General features: G+C 51.5%; 1 long non-coding RNA gene across 1 annotated transcript; it reads right to left on the reverse strand.

The window, feature by feature from the left end:
- Positions 1–272: 272 nt before the first annotated feature.
- On the reverse strand, positions 273–1,393 carry LOC147724307 (uncharacterized). The gene is made up of 2 exons (XR_015310088.1): positions 1,194–1,393; positions 273–437 (listed from the first exon to the last, which is right to left on the reverse strand). It is a non-coding gene; the product is annotated as an uncharacterized LOC147724307 (long non-coding RNA).
- Positions 1,394–20,709: the final 19,316 nt, after the last annotated feature.

Genomic DNA, 20,709 nt, shown 5'->3' on the forward strand with positions numbered 1-20,709 from the left:
AAACGGCACAGAGACACGCGATCGGACAGGCACACAAAAACACGAAGAGGCAGACACAAACTGGGGAAAGGCACAAAGTCAAGGAAAGACAGGCACAGAGAAACGCCAACAAACGGACACAGAAATATAAAATCAAGCAGGCACAATCCACAAACTGGCACATAGAGACACATTCCGACAGTCATACAAATAAAAGGACAGGCACATAGAGACACTGCAACAGAATACACATACAGCAGCAAATACACAAAGGAAATGTTAGGTGCCAGGGATTCAGTGGAAAGTACATTTAATAGTCTTTAACGTGTTACATGCGCTGCTTTAACACTTTGCCAGAACCTTCCATCAGGAGATGGATGCACTTGGGCTTTTTATGTTGCTGAATGGTATACGGGTCAGTTGGATCCTTTGTGTCTGATGCATACTCCCTGAGGACTCTGCAGAAGAGAGGAAGATACGTATTGGTCCTGTTATAAGAGCCATTTTGTTTCATCCACCAAGGTAAACAGAGCGAGAAATTGTTATGTATTATTTTAAACGACAATTTTGTGTTCTGTAGTGTATTGTGAAATTAAGTCAGTTAAGTGTTTCTGAACACACATTCTCAATTCTGGTATTAAGTTTAGTTTTAATTGTTAACATTTGGCATCTTGTAACAATTACTCCGAGTGTACTGTACATACTCAACTAGCGCAGAGAAGTACCAACGAATGTAACGTGTGTGTTTCAAGAATTCATAAATGTATACAGAATTATGGCAATAAACTCGATTTGTAGATACTGTGGCAAGGACGCCTGTATTCCTTCCCCTTTGTTTTAGACTTGCACATATCCACGCCTTCAGTGAAATCCTGCCCATTATCTGCCCCATATGCATCTGTTGGAAAGGGAAGCTGATATCGACCCATTTAAACAAATACTCGAGCAGATTCTCCAAGCCGGTTTTCATCTCTTTGCTTTTGTGTTTTGCTATTAACTTTCTGTCCTGCAACAAGCCTAACTGCTTAGTGGAATTTCGGTAGCTCAGGAAGCGTAACGGTCTTTTACAGCCGGCCCGCTGCACACCAACGCGCCCCACCTAGGCCTAGCCCCTCCTTCCCCCCACCAAACAACAAAAACGTTAGAACGGAGATGCGCCAACGGGGCACCGGCAGTGTGCCCCGACGCCTCCCCCTTCCTTCTCAGGCACTCACCGGGTCTCGTCGGCGGCTGGAGAGCTCCCTCTCCTCGGGACTCTCCTCGGTCTCCGGCGTAGGTTGCAGGCTGCTTCTTCCTCCACTTAGGTCCCGGGCCGGCAGCCAATCAGAGCGCGGCCTGGGGAATGACGAGTGTCCCGCAGTACCGCCCCCGGCCTGCCTGACTTCCTGGTCGCGGGCCGGGCGGCGATGGGGACAATTCCTGGAAAAAACGAAAACGGGTCCGCGTTGACGGACAGATTCACCTCCCATGCCCCTTCTGCGAACACGCATAAATAAAACACAGGAGAGCGGGAGGGGAGGGGAGGGTGGGAACAAACACACGGAGAGCGGGAGGGGGGGCGGGGGGGGCAGGGGCGGGAACAAACATGCAGAGCAGGAAGGCAGGTGCACGGAGAGCGGGAGGGGGGGCGGGGGGGGGGGCAGGGGCGGGAACAAACAGGCAGAGCAGGAAGGCAGGTGCCGGCAATGCCGGAACAGAATCGGGGGCGTTCCCGGCGTCGCGTGACGTCGGCAAAAGCCAAAGAATCTCGGAACGCCCCCGTGTCTCCTCCGGCATTGACGGACAGGCCCCTCGTCCAATGGCTAGGCTCCATTTATGGAGCCAGCCAATGAATGACGAGGGCCGACCCAAACCCACACTACAGTTCTCATTAGGTTTTCGCCTGCGCGTAAAAGATGCGCAGAGCGCATCTTTTCGCCAGGCAAAACCTAAAAAGGAGGCATTGGACTCCCGGCATCTTGGGCAGGTGATGGAGCTGTCCGGGAAGTACTTCTGAAGTTTTTCTGGAGTAAGGTAAGCCCTATGCAGAATGTGTAGTTGTATGTTTTTGAAGCGGTAGTTGCGGGATACTTTTTTGGTATGCTCAAGTGCCCTAGTCCATTCCCTGTCATGTAGTGGCCTGCGAAAGTCGGTTTCCCATTGTTCTCTGAGAGGGGCCAGTGTGTGTTGTTTGAGGGTCCGTATGGCTTTATAGATCCAAGTGACTAAGTGTCGCCCTGGACCCACCTGCAGGATTGCATGGATTACCGAATGTGTGGGGGTTCCGCGTCAATCGTGTGCCATTGTTTACGGCAGTCTTCTAGGAGCTGCCTGTGCAATAGAAACTGTCCCCTGGGAAGTTCGAAGTCGTTTACAAGCACCTCAAATGTCTGTAATTGCCCATTAAAATACAGCGTCCCTATGTCCGTCAAGGCATAATCAGTCCATATGCGTAGCATACTCTCTGTGTAGTGTGCCCGGCCTTTGGGGAACCCCACGAGCGGCAGAAGCGGGGAGTAAGGAGGTACAGCTCGATGCCTTCTATGAATGTGCGTTAGACAGGCGCGCGCAGTCATCACCTGAAGTGGCTTAGTCGGTGGTGGCACAGCCCCTGGTAACAGCATGCGATGGATAGTAGGGGTCTGAATATGCCCGGACGTAGTGATCAGCTCCCTCTGCGCCCAGCCCTACGTCCAACGGGACACCAATTGCAACAGGGTGGCCAAGAAGTACACCTCAAAGAATGGGGCCGCTAGCCCTCCCTGGTCAAGGGGCAGTTGCAATTTTGCAAGGGCAATACGTCAGTGGCCGGAGCCCCAGATGAGGATCCCCAGCAGGGCGTCAAGCTCACGAAAAAAGGAACGTGGGGGAACTACCGGGAGATTGGGAAAAAAGTAGAGCAGTCGCAGAACAAGGATCATTTTTGCAACCGCTATCCTCTCCGTGACTGCCAGCGGGAGATCTTTCCAAAAGTAGACGGAGGACCTAATGCCAGCCATCAGTTTGCGGTAGTTGCCCTCGTATATGTCCCTCAGCGTATGATAGAGCTGGACTCCTAGGTATCTGACCGCTTGGGGGCTCCATGAGATGTCCACATTACCCAGTTGTAACTGACATTCAATCAATCAATCAATCAATCAATCACAGTATTTGTATAGCGCTCTACTCACCCGGAGGGTCTCAAGGCGCTAGGGGAGGGGGGTCCGCTACTGCTCGAACAGCCAGGTCTTGAGTTGCTTCCTGAAGGCGAGGTGGTCCTGGGTCAGGCGGAGGTGGGTCGGGAGGGAGTTCCATGTCTTGGCGGCGAGGTAGGAGAAGAACCGTCCCCCTGTGGTGGCTCTTCGGATGCGGGGGACGGTGGCGAGGGCGTGGCCGGTCGATCGAAGCTGGCGTTTGGGAGCGTAGAAGTTGAGGCGGCTGTTGAGGTATCCTGGTCCTTGGTTGTGTAGGGCTTTGTGTGCGTGGGTGAGGAGTCGGAAGGTGATTCTCTTGGTGACCGGGAGCCAGTGCAGGTCTCTCAGGTGTCCGGAGGTGTGGCTGCGGCGGGGGATGTCCAGGATGAGTCGTGCTGAGGCGTTCTGGATCCGCTGAAGTCTTTGCTGGAGTTTGGCGGTGGTGCCTGCGTAGAGGGAGTTGCCGTAGTCCAGACAGCTGGTGACGAGGGCCTGGGTGACCGTCTTCCTGGTCTCGGTGGGGATCCACCGGAAGATCTTTCGTAGCATGCGCAGGATGTTGAAGCACGACGAGGAGACGGCGTTGACTTGTCTGGTCATGGAGAGGGTGGAGTCAAGGATGAAGCCCAGGTTGCGTGCGTGGTCTGTTGGTTTGGGTGCGCTGCCCAGGGCTGGGGGCCACCAGGAGTCGTCCCAGGCGGAGGGTGAGGATCCCAGGATGAGGACTTCCGTCTTGTCCGAGTTCAGTTTCAGGCGGCTGTTCTTCATCCATTCGGCTACCTCTTTCATCCCTTCGTGGAGGTTGGCTCTGGCGGTGGCGGGGTCGTTGGTGAGGGAGAGAATCATCTGGGTGTCATCGGTGTAGGAGATGATGTTGAGGTTGTGCTGGCGTGCGATGTCTGCGAGGGGGCTCATGTACACGTTGAAGAGGGTTGGGCTGAGCGAGGAGCCTTGAGGAACGCCGCAGATGACTTTGGTGGCTTCAGATCTGAACGGGGAGAGGCGGACTCTCTGTGTCCTACCGGCGAGGAAGGAGATGATCCACTCCAGAGCCTTCCCCTGGATTCCGACATTGCTGAGTCGCTGCACTAGTGTACGGTGGCAGACAGTGTCGAAGGCCGCGGAGAGGTCTAGGAGGATGAGGGCCGCTGTTTCTCCGTTGTCAAGCAGAGCTCGGATGTCATCAGTGGCTGCGATCAGGGCCGTCTCGGTGCTGTGGTTGGCCCGGAAGCCAGACTGCGAGATGTCGAGGGATCCGTTCGTCTCGAGGAAGGCGGCCAGCTGCTTGTTGACTGCATTCTCGATGACTTTTGCAGGAAACGGGAGCAGCGAGATGGGGCGATAGTTCTTGAGGTCGGTGGGGTCGGCTGATGGCTTCTTTAGTAGAGCGCTGAGTTCGGCGTGCTTCCAGCTCTCCGGGAAGGTAGCGGTGTCGAAAGAGGTATTGATGATGTCCCGCAGGTGGGGTGCGATGACAGCGTCGGCCTTGTTGAAGACGTGGTGCGGGCAGGGGTCGGTCGGAGATACGGAGTGGATGGAGTTCATTGTGCGGACGGTGTCTTCGGTGCTGATCGGGGTCCAGGCGCGGAGGGTGGTGGTGGGGGGCACTAAGGGGTAGACAGTGGATTTGGACCAGTTGACTTTAAGTCCCGCCACTTCCTTGAAGCTTTGTAAAATGTGTAGTATAGGGGTTAGGTCTGCTGTAACATCCCAGACATAAATAAGCACATCATCAGCGTATAGTGACACAGCATGGATGGGGTTGGCAATCGGGATACCCCACTCCTCGCCCACGGCTCGGAGATGGATTGCTAAAGGCTCCATTGCCATGGGGAAGAGTAGGGGGAGAGCGGGCAGCCTTGCCTGGTGCCCCGGCGGACTGGAAAGGAGGCAGATATAAGGGGGCCTAGTCTCGCTCTAGAGCTGGGCGCAGAGTAAATGAGCTTAGTGTCGGCTAGTACACGGGGTCCTATGCCCATACGCTGCAGAACCTGAAATAAATAAGCCCACGAGAGGGAGTTGAAAGGTTTCTCGAGATCCAACACCAAACACACTGCCCGGGGGAATCGGTCACGTATCTGGTCCTGCACGTGAAATAGCCGCCGGATATTGTATGATGTATTTCTGCCTGGAACAAATCCATTCTGATCCGGGTGGATAAGCTGTGGAAGGACCGTGGCGTACCTGTTCGCCAGGATCTTCCCGTAAATTTGATAGTCCGCGGCCAGCAGGGCAATAGGCCGATAGGAGCCTAGCCGATGGGGGTCCCTATCTAGCTTAAGAAAGGACACTATGACTGATTCGCACATGGATTGGGGTAAAGCACCCCCGTCTAGGGCCGCCTGGAATTGCAACTCCAGCTGGGGGACCAATTGGGACGCAAAGGCATGGTAAAATTCTAGTGGAAGGCCGTCCAATCCAGGGGCCTTGTGTGTAACTAACGCCTTCATAGCGTGTCTGATTTCCGTCGCCTTGATGGGTCTGTCAGGCATCCCACTCCTGCGCGTGTGTAGTGGCCGTTTTTGTATTTTCCTGGAAATAATGCTGTATGTTCTCCGCTTGAGTCTGTTTAAAAACCGGGTTGTCAAGACAGTCCCTAGGGAGGCGTCAAGTAAGGACAGGGGATGCGGCGAGCGTCGTGATCTGATATGATTCTGCCTAAGTAGTCTGTGTCAGAAATAAGAGGTAGGATAGCGGGGGAGCAGATAAAACAGCCCAGGCGCACCCTTAGGACATGAGGCCTCGAATGGAACGAGTAGAATCTCGTAATGGGATTCCGGGTTCGCCAGGCATCTGCGAGGGACCAGTGTTGTGTCCATTTCACAAATCGTTTTGCCTGCACTGCAATGGAGGACGTTGGATGGGGAGGATTGGACCTATCCAGTGTTATGTTTTGCACGCAATTGTAGTCTCCCCCCACAGGATCCAGGGAACTTGAGTGTATGTGCTTTAGGGGGTGGACAGCGTGTCCCAGAATGTATGTCGGTCTACGTTGGGCCCATAGATACTCCCTAATAGCACTGCCTGGCTGTCCAATCGTCCCTGCAATAGAACGTATCGGCTGGCTGGATCATAGGTGTGAGACTGTTCTTGAAACGGAACACCAGGAAGTACCCATATGAGAGGGCCCTGAGCGAAGGCCGAGTATGTAGTGGCTCATATGATACCCCTCCATCGCCTACGCAGTTTCGCCACCTCCCTTGCTGTAAGGTGCGTCTCCTGTAGGAACGCGATTTGTGCGTGGTGGCGTTTAATGTAAGCATGTACTGAATATCTCTTGCGCGCAGTGTGCATACCGAGCACATTCAGTGTAAGAATAGTAGTGTTGCCAGAGTGCGCCATTGATGCATGCGTAGGGTGTATGGAACAGGGCAGGAGAGTGGATCCCTCCAGAAGTCTTGAGCTCTAACCCAGTCCCCCAATGCCTGTAGTTCTGGGTCGTGAGTGCAGCTGCTCAACAGCATGTGAGTGGGGACACCGTGCAAAGTAGGTATGTTCAGGAGGGGGCGGAACTGAGGTGGGGCAAAAGGAACCAGCCCCAACACTGGGGACCTATCGTCAAGGGCGATACGTCCAAACTCGCTCTCAACTGGCGCGAGAGCTTCAACATATTGTAGGGGTGACGGCTCATGTCTGCGAGGGATCTCGACATGTGGGCTATGCGCGCAAACTATAGTTGTCTGCTGGACTGCCTGTATGTGTATGGGCAGCTTAAGCCTAGGGTGGGCGGGAGGGCGCATGTGATGCAAGGGCTACCTGTATCTATGTACAAACGATATCGCCCCTGCACTAAGTCTTCAGCATGTTGCCAGGGTCCAGTTATTACAAGTAGCCTGCCATTCGTGGAGTAACCAGCGGCAAAGCCACCGAGTCCACCCCGGACTGCGTAGTTTCGCTGTCTCCCTCCTCCGACGTAAAAATGTGGGGAGCCCGTTCAATGTCTGTTGTAGGGGAGGCGGGACAAAGACCCGCCACTGCTTTCAGTGATTTTTGTCTCTCCTGAACTATTTGCTCCAGATCCGGGGACCCCCAAGGTGCCTCAAAGCGAAGCAGAGGCGCCTGGCCGGTTACGTCGCCGTGAGCGTTGTCTTCTGGAGCCAATGGCTCCCATGCGTTGCTCCTGAGTGCGTTCCGCCCGATGGCCTACTGTACTGTTCTGGTCCGCCCAATCATGCGCCTCCTCTGGGGTCACGAAGAAGTGACTGTTGCCATCATGTATGACTTTGAGGCGGGCGGAGAAAAGCAGGGAGTATTGTATTTTTTCTGCCCGTAGGCGCTGTTTCACCTCTAGGAAGGAGGACCTTTGGCGCTGGACCGCTCGGGAGTAGTCGGGGAAGAGCATCATGGTTTTGTTCTCAACTCGAAGTGGTCCAGCCTGTCGGGCTGCCCGGAGCACCGCATCACAGTCTCTGAAGTGTAGGAATTTTGCCAGCATTGGGCGTGGCAGGGCTCCCGGCTGGAGACGACGCGCTGGAACACGATGCGCCCTTTCAATAGAAAAGAACATTGTCCGTTCCGTATTGGGGGTGAATGACTTAGTCCAGGTCTCCATATACTCCACCGCGTCAGATCCTTCAATTACCTCCGGCAGGCCAAGAACGCAGATATTGCAGCGCCTCGACCGCCCTTCCAGATAATCGATGCGTTCTTCCATGGTTCGTATCGAGTCCTGATGCGTCGGCACCATGGGTTGGATGACGGTGACTGCTTTCTCGTTGTCTGAAACCTTGTCTGATCATTTTCGGTGGTCATCACGAAGGAGGCTGATGTCCGTTGTGAGGGTGCCCAATTGCTGTTCCATGGAGAGTCAGGATTGCTCTATAGCCACGAGCACCTTGTCAAGCTTGGCCAATAAGGAGGCGTCCTCTGGTGTTCCATCGGCTTTGGAGGCGCCATTGGGATGATTGCTAGAAGCATCTGACGCAGCCCCTGAGGCCGGCGCCGTCGCTCTAGGCTTTCCCATGCTGCTCGCTGGAGGCCGCACGGGCGTGGAGGACGTTGTGATCAGGGAAAAGTGCTGTCTTAGCCGGTAACAGGTCTCCTGATGTTGCGTCCAGTCACTGCGCAGTATATCGCGTAAATAGAGACGGCTCCGGAGGGTGGCAGGACTTAGACTTAACTGTGGGTTCCGAGGCTCCCTGGATGGAGGAGACGCTGCCCACTGGGCAGTTGGGGTGCCTTCACCGCCGGTCGCCAGAAGGGAGGACCCACCCAATACGACTTACTGGGAATGGCGTCAGACTTTGGTCTCTTGTCCGGAGCAGTTGGTGACTAATGGCGGGAAAGGCTCCACGGGATAGCGGTATCTCCTCGCCTGATCAAGGGCCCAGCGGGTGGTGCTGTCCGCATATGTGAACTGGCTTGACTCTGACACCAGTCAGCTATGTGACAGATTAATCTGGCACCTCGCAGCTGCAGGTGCTCAACCGGCCTCTCTTGAAGGTGGGGGGCCCCAAGACCATCTCAGGCCCCGGACCTCTGTTGCGTCTCCCCATCCGAGCTGACCGTATCTAAGCTGCGGGGCCACCCAGCTCCAAGGCTCAGCAGTAGAGGGCAGTGCCAGGGTCTGCGAACCATCTGTTTTCTGTGGGCTCCCCCTGCCCACCAGGACCGGTGTTGGAGCAAATCCTCTGGGCCTCGGCGGTGGTCTACACAGTAATTTGTGGGTCTCATCGTGCTGATGCAGGCCGCTAGGCGGGGGTGTGATAGGCCGCCATCTTAGGGTCAGGCAGGTCGCGGTATGGCCGCTTCCTCTGGCAATCCTCATAAAGCATGCAGCTCCTCACACCAGGGCACCGCCGTCGTATGGGCTCACCTGGGTCTCAAGAGCAGTCCGGGGTCTCCGTGGATACGCCGCACGGCCCCCCAGGTCTGCAACAGGTGGGCTCCGCGTGGCTGGTATAGTGGACAGCTGGACAAGATCACCGCAGGCGCGCCGCGCGGCAGCCGGCAGCAGATGAGCCCCAGCAGCTGATGCAGCGCCCGCCGCTCCCGGGATAAAGGAAAGTACAGCTGTCAGTACCGGCGGTCCGCCATCAGCTCGTCCTCTCCGCCCATGTCCCCGTAGTGGTGTAAGGAGCCCATTGTGGCACAGCTGCAGGTCTATAGATCCACGGAGGATCACCCGTTGGGGCGGGAAGTTGCGGCCCAGATGGGCGCCATTTTATGCTTGGCGCCACTTTTCTGCTGCAAAGTCCATTGTACGGCTCTTGCAAGGCCAAGTCTGCACCGTGGATGGTGCCACTGGGTGCCTGATGCTGAAACGAACCGCTGGGTATGGGTCAGTGCCAGCTAGACTCCATGGGACTAGGCGAGGTGAAAGCCCAGTCATGTAGCCTCCTCAGGACACGTCCGTCTCGGTGATCATCTTAGCCACGCCCCCTTACCTAAGACACAGTTGCAAAGGATTTTCAAATTAGTTTTTCATTTGGATATAGTTTCTCCTAGGAGCGCGATCTTCTTGGTTTTCCATTCGCCTGAAAACCATTTAACAGCTGTTGATCTTGTGAAACAATACACAGGTTTGAATTATAACCTTTACAACCTTACTAAAAAAGACATCAAATATTCAGATTATCTATAATATCGATGTGCTATGGGTAAGATGTAATACATTAACTGGATCTTACCTAAAGTATACAGAGACAAATCTTTTACATGCATTGTTGGCATATAACAATGTACCTATCCAAAACCAGTACCTGAAAATTAAGATCTTTTAACTCTTGACTCATAATCCTTCAACAGATTCCTTTATAGCGTCTCACATCTGAAAAACTAAGATAAGTTCACCTTATGAAACACTCCTCATTTTTAATAATTTGTGATACATGTAAATAACTTCTCATATTTTTCATTCAAATTCTAAGATAGTAAGATCCCACATCCTGACAAACACAACTTCCCATTTCTAAAACTAAACTATGATTGTCATCTCATTATCTTTTATATACATTAAGAAAGTGGATTATTGGTTGGTGTTAGATGAAGGAGAGTGGGGAGTGGGGGTGGGGTGGGGATGGGTGGGGGTATATTGGCTAACAGATCAGCTTATCATTCTAACGTTGATGTGTAAAAGAATAGAACCCGACAGATGCAGGACAAAGATTTTGGTGGCAGTAAGGTTATAAAAAAGAATATGGAATGTATCTCAAATCCGAACATTATGATATGTATCAATGTATTAATGCATAACTAGCCACATAGATTGTTAAATGGAAAATCAATAAAGTTTGTTTAAAAATAAATTGGTCGGTGGTGGGTAAAAGCCCGACTCAGGCAATAACCACAATCCTTGTCAGTGTGAACCTAAAATGTCACTAAAGTAATCTGTCTTAACCCTCTGGCACCTTGGTAACATAAAGCAGCCTGGCTTAACTTAGAGGCAACGTGTAAAGTATTTATTAAGTACACAAATAGTAATAGAGTGAAAACACAACACAAGAAACAAACTTATACCACATCCACGAAAATTCAGTTGGTACAACCGGAGATATGCAATGTCAAGATTTTTGTGAAAATAGCACCTAAAAGCACAAAGCGCCCCTCACGGCCATCTGGTTACGTTAGACCGGGGGAAAGTCACAAGTTCAGGACTACAGCGATGAGCGCTTGTCTTGGTCCTGTTTAGTAAATTACTTCTCTACTGTTCTCCATACTTCTCTACTGTTCTCCACTGAATAGAATGTACCATGACATCATAGAATGCCTGGGTGTCTCTCTGGCTCACAGTGTCAGTTGGTAAACTCAGGCTGAGCTGCTGGGAGCTTGCTCCTGTTGGGGTTACATCTGTACTTCCTATCTTCTCCTACTCATCTATCCTAGAAGCAAGCTACAATAAAGGTTTATCTAACTATACAGCTGGACTCTGTATCTTCCTTTACCATATCCTGCTTGAAAGCTACCTTCAAAGTCTGGCACAAAGAGTTCTACGATGATTTTGAACCTATGCGTGGAGTAAGGAGTAAGGACTAATATGGTACCAAGGAACTAGAAGACAAGGAACTAAAGACATTAAGGATTTTTTTTAAACTTCAATTGAAACTAAAAGGTAACGTCCAGCTAGCCCCACCAGTGTCCTGTACTACCTGGACAGCCTGCATCCTGAGCGTTTGTTACTGATCAGCCTGCTGTCACCATGCTTCTGTCTGGGAAAAGTCTTTCCAGCAACGCTTTTCCCTGAGGCCTGCGATGTTTATATATTTCATCTGGCCTTCATTCTGAGTAAGAAGCGTTGTGGTATAGCGGTTGGTTTGTCTACTTCCTCAGTGAACTACTGTGGTGTCTGGATATGAATCAACATCCAGCAAAGTCTGCCTGCATTTTCCACAGTGCCTTCAATTAAATCTGGAGTTATTGGCTGATTGTGGCAAACTACACCTGAGGAGGATAGCGCTGTATTTTAACTTGCAGCATATGTTTTCTCTGTAGTGAGCACTGTTTAAGTGCTCATCTGTTAGAACCGGAGGTTCTGGTTGGCACAGGTATACACTTGTGACAAGCAAGGACCCTCAGCTCCACGTCAGGGCAAGGGAACTACTCCTTTGAATAACCCCTGCTCACCCTCTAGGTAGTGTGGCGCGAGCAGACAAGGCTAATCCTCAGGGCGATAGTAAGTTAAGCATTCATGGTCACACACAGTAAACCCACTGACCCACCACAAATGGACACCAGTCGTATGGTTGTATAAAAAATACGTATACTTTATATAAAAGATAGATTCAAGCAGGATTATCACAAGACCAGGATAACGTTTAGTAGATTGAGGTCACCAGATCACAATAGGCAAACTTAGTCTTTCAGTGTTCATTGTTTAGCAAGGTACGATGACAGGGAAATAGGAACGTTGCGGACCCTGGATCCGATATGAACTCGAGACGGAGTTCAAGTATACCTTGCTGGTGGAAGTCCGAGGCGTTTCAGGCACGGCTACTTGTGAGGGCGGACCCCGAACGAGGCCGACGGTTCTCCAGAGGATCTCTCCGGTTCAATCCCCCTCGAGGAGCGAGGTGAAGGAGCTAGACTGTGGAGGGTTGCGGCGATCCGGGATCGGTGCAGCTCACTGGGCGAGGCGCCGTTCAGGCCTGTGGGGCGTACTACTTCTTAGCATGCCGGGTCTGACTCGTGGATCTGTGAGGGGCGTCGAGTTCTCGGGCAGACGGGTGCAGCACCAGGCTTCCGGTACCACGGTATGGGGAGGCCTTTCTTGAGGTGCGGCACGAGCCTTGGTATGCAGGAGCGCAAAGCGAGACAGTCGGGTACGTTACGACGTATGGACCGTCCAAGGCTATGAGATGCTCTCCGTGCAGGTTCCGGCTGGAGAAGATGAGAAGTGCGAAGCTCGCTCCGTAAGCGGCGAGGTGACAGGAGAGCTGGCGGCCCGGCACTGAAGCGGAGAGCGGCTCAGGGATGAGCGGGCTCTCTACGGCCGGGCGACCAGGCTCCGAGCTGTCACGACCTGGGAAAGGGCGAAGGCACCCGAGTCACAACTCTGGCGAGGGAATAAGAACTGAGGCCCAACAGCAAACGGGCACAAGCAGATAGAACGCAATGGTCCTGGGGTTCCGTTCAGGGGGCAAGCTCTCGATCAAGCCCTTGGAGATCGTTTCAGGCACAAGTCTACAAAGTCCTTTCTGGTCCTTTTCTCTCTGTTCTCAGCAAGGCACCACTACAGGCCAGTCTTACAGGATACAGACTGGTTTCCGTCCTTCAGCTTTTCTTGGTCCTTCTAGTCAGGCAGAGGTTCGTCGTGGTCAAAACTGGATCTGATTTGTAAGGAGCGGAGCTCCTATATTTATACTGCATTACTTTTGTCTTTGCAGGCCAGGGGGCCAGAGCCTGGTTCAACCTGGTTCTGAAGTACTTTGTTGACAGGACGCTGCCGTTTTCTTTCAGGGTGCAGGGCAGAGACATCAGACGCTCCGCAGGAGGTGGAGCCAGCATTGTGGTGGTGGAGCACAACCCTATTCAGAGTCAAGGACTACTCTGCCCACCCATCCTGGTGTAAGCATCTCATTCACCACCTTGAGCACCCGACTATCCCCCGGGAATCTCCCAGCCCTGTCACTCACACAAACCAAGACAGCAGATACACATCCTGGCAGAGGCGGGCTGAACAGTTAGGCGCGCAAAGGCTAACTTTCTAAAAGTAGCATTTGCAAACACAGGATATTAAAATAAACCTTACTAAAGGAAGTATTTTATTATTCTGAGTTCAGGCATACTAAACTCGACCTGCTACCGTGTTCCCTGAGCCTGCCGGGACTATAGCGTGTAATAGCTCTGACATCTCATCTGGCCTAAGAGAACAGGTAGCCCTTCAATAGTGAAGAACGAGAGGGGGCGGTAATTCACTACTAGGACATGCAACTCTCTAGGCTTGTCCTACCTTACACTTACAATGCACCCTGCCCATAGGCCTACCATAGGGGTGACTGATATGAAGGTGAGGGAAGGTGAGGGGACTGGTAAGTGTGGGCACTTGCACAGTCAGCGTGACAGTACGGGACTGCACGCAGGGTCAGCGATGGCGGACCCGAGACAAATCTTATGAGGCTGCTTCTGTGGGTGGCGCAACCAGCGCTGCAGGTTCACTAGCAGCATTTGTATCTACAAGCCCCGGCACGCCTAGTGCACTTTACTGGGGACTGACAGTAAACCAAATAATCCAATCGTGGAAATCAATTACACATACACTTTACATTGGGAGCACTTGCACTGCGGCCCGGATCGGCCGTGGCGCAGTGCCCTGGGCATTGAACACCAGCAAAACATCTGAGGCACATCAGCAAAAAGTGGAAGGGAGACTCACGCCAAGGTGCCAGGTCTAACATCATCCAAGCTGGTTTTCTGGCAGAATCACTAATGACCGCTGAGAAATTGAGGAGCTTTCACAGAAGAACGTTACGCTCTTTTGCTGTACTATGTGCACTTTGCTGATTTGTGCCCTGGAGTGGACCCCTTCATGTCAAGCATGGCTTTTGCATTCGGGACTCTGCACACGGACGGCATCTCCGGTGAGCCAACGCGCGTGTTTGGGGAGGTTGGACTATGTTGTGCAGGTGCGTGGGAGGTGGCAATTGTTGTCTATTTTGTGCACTCGTCAGGCGGTTTGCTTCATGGCAGTTGGATCGCTGCCTTTCAAACATGTCACAAGCCTCTCCACGCGCACACCCGGTCAGAGTCTTACCGGTCTCGTTTTGCCTCCATCTTCTGTGACGTCTTCTCCTTTGCCACAGCCTGCTGCTATGCAACATTCACAGCTCGTCTTTACCGTGAACCATCCGGCGCGGCCGTGACAGCGTGCCACCATCTTGGTTGGAATCTGTACGCTGGTTTAGGCTGTGAGTACAAGTGTGTCTGGTGCTGCGACTTTTCAAGTGACACGAAGCTTGAAGTATCTTCAGTCGGCGCGGTCCCAGCGGTCCCAGAGCGGGCTCCAGACGTAAGCGGAATACATTGCGCTAATTTTGAAGAGGTCACTATGCTCCTGATGATGTCCATGAGGAGTTGTCTGGTGTTGCCTATTCGAACAAGGGCAAGGCCAATGTTTCCGGAGCTGTCGTGACTGTGTGGACAGCAGAATGGATATACCGGGACTAATGGCAACTTGACTTAATGTATTTCCTGTTTGGCAGGGCGGGACTGGCTACCGGGCAGTTTGGAATGCTGCTGAGCTGGGGGCAGATTTCGTTCATGGAGACCTGCGTGTGCTAAACGAAATTCGTTTTAGTTTAATTACTTCGAAGCACACGCAGGTCTCCATGAACGAAAACAGCCCCCACTGTTTGTGGGTAGTACTGCTCCATATCAGTTCCCAGGGTGAATTTCCTGAGGTGTACCCTACTTTGGGGAGGCGGTAGTTTTTGTGGGTAGTCAATGCCCATATCAGTTCCCAGTGTAAATGTCCTGTGGTGTACCCTACTTTGGGGAAGTAGTAGTGTTTGTGGGTGGTCAATGCCCCATATCAGTTCCCAGGGTGAATTTCCTGAGGTGTACCCTACTTTGGGGAGGTGGTAGTGTTTTTGGGTAGTCAATGCCCATATCAGTTCCCACTGTAAATTTGCTGTGGTGTACCCTACTTTAGGGAGGTGGTAGTGTTTGTGGGTAGTCAATGCCCCATTTCAGTTCTCAGGGTGAATTTCCTGAGGTGTACCCTACTTTGGGGAGGTAGTAGTGCTTGTGGGTAGTCAATGCCCATATCAGTTCCCAGTGTAAATTTCCTGTGGTGTACCCTACTTTGGGGAGGTGGTAGTGTTTGTGGGTAGTCAATGCCCCATTTCAGTTCCCAGGTAATACTCTGCGCTGTTTCCAAATGTTTGGTGGTTCAGTTTTTCAGGGTCAGTATCCTGGGTGTACCCTATTTAGGGGAGGTTGTATTACTTTACAGAGTTAGTACCCTGCGTTGTTCCCTATTTTTGGTGGAGATTGTTTAGACACCTTTTTATTTTGACACTATGCTCCTGTCGAAGTTTACCTGCTTGTAACTCGTGACCAAGGATTTCATGTTGGTAGGACTTTGAGTGAAGAGTTTTATCATATTTTCAGTGTCAGTATGTCTTGACCAGAGGAACTTTTGGTTTCTTTTCAGAGCGTTTTTCTCTAGGGAATCTTTGTTATGGGGCTTACACTCTTCCGGTTGTCTAGAGTGAGTTTTACCCCTGTTGTATCTCTCCCATTTCCCTAAGGGAGGGGGATTAGGCATGTAGTAGTAAAATTTAGTAAAATTTAGCATCTTATTGTATTTCTGCTCATCTAATATTTAGCATCTTATTGTATTTCTGCTCATGCTAATGATACCTCATGTCGTACATTATTAGATTTGTGTATCTCATTTTGTACTTTCATGCAAATGTTATATGTGAGGTATCTTGCCTATCTTTCTCTCTATTCTGCTGTCATTCCCTAAGGAAGAAGGATGTGTAGTAAATTACTTCTCTACTGTTCTCCATACTTCTCTACTGTTCTCCACTGAATAGAATGTACCATGACATCATAGAATGCCTGGGTGTCTCTGTGGTTCACAGTGTCAGTTAGTCAACTCAGGCTGAGCTGCTTGGAGCTTGCTCCTGGTGGGGGTTACATCTGTACTTCCTATCTTCTCCTACTCATCTATCCTAGAAGCACGCTACAATAAAGTATTATCTAACTATACAGCTGGACCCTGTATCTTCCTTTACCACATCCTGCTTGAAAGCTACCTTCAAAGTCCGGTACAAAGAGTTCTGTCTGTGTGGAGGGGGCTGCAAGGAGCAGGTAGAGCATTGTTGATGGTCGTAGCTGTAGTGCGATCAGCTGGCTGGGCATTGCAAGCTATCATTACTGTTCAAAAGAAACACTTGATGGATTAAATGCTGGACCATGCAAGCATTCACACCCAGTCACAAGGATCTGGGTTAAATCCATCATTATTTTGCTCACCACACCACCCCAGTTTGGACCCAGCCATATGCAAATCAGTCTTGACCCTGTTCCTTGTGGGAACAGTCCAGCCCGAACTGCCAAGCAAGTTCCTCCCTGGACCAGAAACAAGCATCCTGGGACCGGTTTCAGGGCATCACCCTTCATCAGCCAGGCTAGCTTGAATCCAGTGGTGTGGTGAGCACGGTATTCACGTCTGGGCATACCCTTCCCACTTAGGGCGACATATGCAAAAGAAACAATTGATGAACAGAATGCTGGACAATGCAAGCATTCACCCCAGTCACAAGGATCTGGGTTAAATCCATCATTCTTTTGCTCACCACACCACCCCAGTTTGGACCCAGCCATATGCAAATCAGTCTTGACCCTGTTCCTTGTGGGAACAGTCCAGCTCAAACTGCCAAGCCAGGTCCTCCCTGGACCGGCAACAAGCGTCCTGGGACCGGTTTCAGGGCATCACCCTTCATCAGTCAGTCTAGCTTAAATCCAGTGGTGTGGTGAGCATGGGACCCACGTCTGGGCACCTCCTTCCTACTTAGGGCGACATATGCAAAAGAAACAAATGATGGATGGAATGCTGGACAATGCAAGCATTCACCCCCAGTCACAAGGATCTGTGTTAAATCCATCATTCTTTTGCTCATCACACCTCCCCAGTTTGGACCCAGTCGTGTGCAAAGCAGTCTTGACCCTGTTCCTTGTGGGAACAGTCCAGCCCGAACTGCAAAGTCAGGTCCCCCATGGACCGGACACAAGCTTCCTGGGACCGGTTTCAGGGCATCACCCTTCATCAGCCAGGGTAGCTTGAATCCATTGGTGTGGTGAGCACCCAGGGAGGACCTGGCCTGGCAGTTCGGGCTGGACAGTTCCCATTGGGCACAGGGTCAAGACGGATTGGCTGGGTTCAAACTGGAATGGCATGGTGAGTAAAAAAAAGAATGATTTAGGCCCAGATCTCTGCACTGTGGTGAATGCATGACATTATTCTGCATCCTCTCCATTAATTGTTATTTTTGCATTTGACACCCCGAGTGGGATGTGTATGCCCAGACATGGGTCCCGTGCTCTTCATGCCACTGGAGTCAAGCTATCCAGGCAGATGAGGGTGAAACCCTGCAACCGGTCCTAGGATGCTTGTTTCCAGTCCAGGGAGGACCTGGCCTGGCAGTTCGGGCTAGACTGTTCCCATTGGGTACGGGTCAAGACTGATTTGCATATGGCTGAGTTCAAACTGGAATGGCATGGTGAGCAAAAAAACGAAGGATTTAGGCCTAGATCTCTGTACTGGGGTGAATGTATGACATTGTTCTGCATTCTGACCATCAATTTTTGTTTTTGCATTTATCATTACTGTAGCGCAAATAGGTGGTTGGGCATCGCGGACGGTTGTTGCATTGATGGTCACTGCAGGCTGTCATTGCAGTAGCTCAAAGTGCATCTCTCGCATTGCCGGTTTTCGCTGTCACACGAAGAGCAAGTCTCATTGGAGCTTTGCGTTTGTGGTTGTCGTGGGTGGAAGAGTCTGGTGTAAACAAACTCCTTTGAGGTAGCAAACTCACAGAATTTCATCTTTTCTTGCAGAGGATTACACTCTGATTCCAGTCAAGCGCCCATGACTTGGGGATGCACCTCTTGGGGATTAGGGATTCACTCCAGCAGAGGCAGGCAGGTCCAGTTGCAGCAGGTCAGCTGGGAAGTTGCAGGGATGTCTCTGTAGCTTGTTGTGTCCTTGTAGCTCACACATGAGGTCTGCCAACTGATCCATGGAGTCACTTTGGTTAGCCTAGGATGAAGGCCAGCAGGTCCAGTCTTCCTTCTCAGACAGCAAGGCAGTCCTTCAAGCAGCAGGGCAGTCATATGACACCAGGGCCGTCCTTCTGAAACTTCCACAAGTATAGGAGTATTCTAATGTGGCTGTGTAGGTCCAAAATGCATACCTGGTGCCAGCCTCTGGCGGTTTGGGTAATCCCTGTCCTATCCCCACATCTGGTTCTGGACAGTTCTTGGCCATTCCTCAACCTCCCTTTGTGTTACTGTCTGGAAAATGTAAAAATGTAATGTAAAAATTACTTATAAAGCGCGGCATACACCGGACGGTTTCTTGGCGCTGTTCACTTTATTCGGTGAGAGGCAGAGGGGGGGGGGGGTGAGAAAAGCTTATGTATAAACACTACGGAAAAGGTGGGTTTTAAGGAGAGACCTAAATTGAGAATGAGAAGAAGAGAGTCTGAGTTCCAGTGGGAGAGAGTTCCAAAATGAGGGGGCCAGAAAAGAAAATCTGAGACCTCCATGTTTTTTGCGCCTGTATCTGGGTGCCTGGAGGAGTGCATGGTCAGAGGATCGGAGGTGCCTGGAAGGGACATAGCGATGTAGGAGGGAAGAGATGAAGGGAGGGCCGATACCGGCCAAAGATTTATGAGTAAGACAACCAAGTTTGAACTTGCAGCGCTCTGATACAGGAAGCCAATGAAGGGCTTTGAGCAGAGGGTGGACATGATGATGTTTGGGTTGATGATAGATCAGGCGAGCTGCCTGATTCTGTATCAACTGCAGTCGTTTGATTTGATATTGAGGGATGCCTACAAACGAAGCGTTAGCATAGTCGATCCGAGAGATGACTAGGGCCAGCAGTGCCAAAGTGAGGGCTTCGGTGGTCAAGAAGTGGGCTATTTTTCGGATCTTCCTAAGCTGAAAAAAGCAAGAGGACACAGTGGCATTGACCTGATGCTTCATAGAGAGATTGGGGGAGATATAAACCCCCAGGCTTTTCACTTTATCAGCAGGGCGGGGAGGGGGGCCAATTGAAAGGGGCCAGAAAGTGGAGTTCCAAGGGTTGGATGGGCCTCCGACAAGAACAAGCTCCGTCTTGTCGGGATTAAGTTTGAGATGGTGGGCGCCCATCCAATTACTGATATGGCAGAGGGTGGATTGGAAGTTTTGGGCCGCTTCGTCAGAGGAGTCAAGGTTGAAGACAAGCTGAATGTCGTCTGCATAGTTAAATGCAGAGACATTCCTTCCCCGGAGGGAGCGGATCAGGGGGGTGAGGTACAGGTTAAAAAGAAGTGGTGACAAGGACGAACCCTGTGGAACACCGCAGGTAAGCATCCTCCTGTCAGCCGAAAACTGGGAGAGTCGGACGGATTGGTGGCGGTTCGTCAGAGTCAAGTCAAGTCAAGTCAAGATATTTATATAGCGCGCTACATACCCAGAGGGTCTCAAGGCGCTTGAGGAAGGGTGGGGAGTTACTTGTCGAATATCCAAGTCTTAAGTTGCTTTCTGAATGCTAGGTGGTTCTGAGTAAGGCGAAGGTGAGTGGGAAGTGAGTTCCAGGTTTTAGCTGCCAGGTAGGAGAAGGATCTACCTCCCATGGTGGTTTTGTTGATGCGAGGTACAGTGGCAAGGGCTTGGTTGGAGGATCGTAGCTGGCGGGAGGGGGTGTAGAAGGACAGTCGTGTGTTGAGGCATTCGGGTCCAAGTTCGTAAAGTGCTTTGTGTGCGTGGGTTAGGAGGCGGAAAGTAATCCTCTTATTGACGGGGAGCCAGTGGAGGTTTTTCAGGTGACCAGAGATGTGTTCTTTACGCGGGATGTCTAGTATGAGCCTGGCTGAAGCGTTCTGGATGCGTTGGAGTTTTTTCTGGAGTTTTGCGGTGGTACCGGCGTATAGGGTGTTTCCGTAGTCCAGGCGGCTCGTGACCAATGCGTGGGTGACCGTTTTTCTAGTTTCGGTGGGGATCCAACAGAATGTTTTTTTGAGCATGCGAAGAATGTTGAAGCAAGATGAAGAAACGGCGTTGACTTGTCTGTTCATCGAGAGTGAGGAATCCAGGATGACGCCTAGGTTCCGTGCGTGGTCCGTCGGGATGGGTGCTTTTCCAAGGGCCTCTGGCCACCAAGAGTCGTCCCAGGCGGAGGGGGAGGTGCCTAGGATGAGGACTTCTGTTTTGTCTGAGTTCAGTTTCAGACGGCTGTGCTTCATCCACTCGGCTACTTCTTTCATTCCTTCATGTAGGTTGGTTTTGGCAGTGTTAGGGTCTCTGGTGAGTGATAAGATCAGTTGAGTGTCATCTGCGTAGGAGATGATGTTGAGGTTGTGTTGGCGTGAGATGACCGCGAGGGGGCTCATGTATACGTTGAAGAGGGTGGGGCTGAGTGAAG

Source organism: Lissotriton vulgaris, chromosome 4_1 (genome assembly GCF_964263255.1).
Source record: "Lissotriton vulgaris chromosome 4_1, aLisVul1.2, whole genome shotgun sequence".
In the NCBI taxonomy this organism is placed as follows: domain Eukaryota; kingdom Metazoa; phylum Chordata; class Amphibia; order Caudata; family Salamandridae; genus Lissotriton; species Lissotriton vulgaris.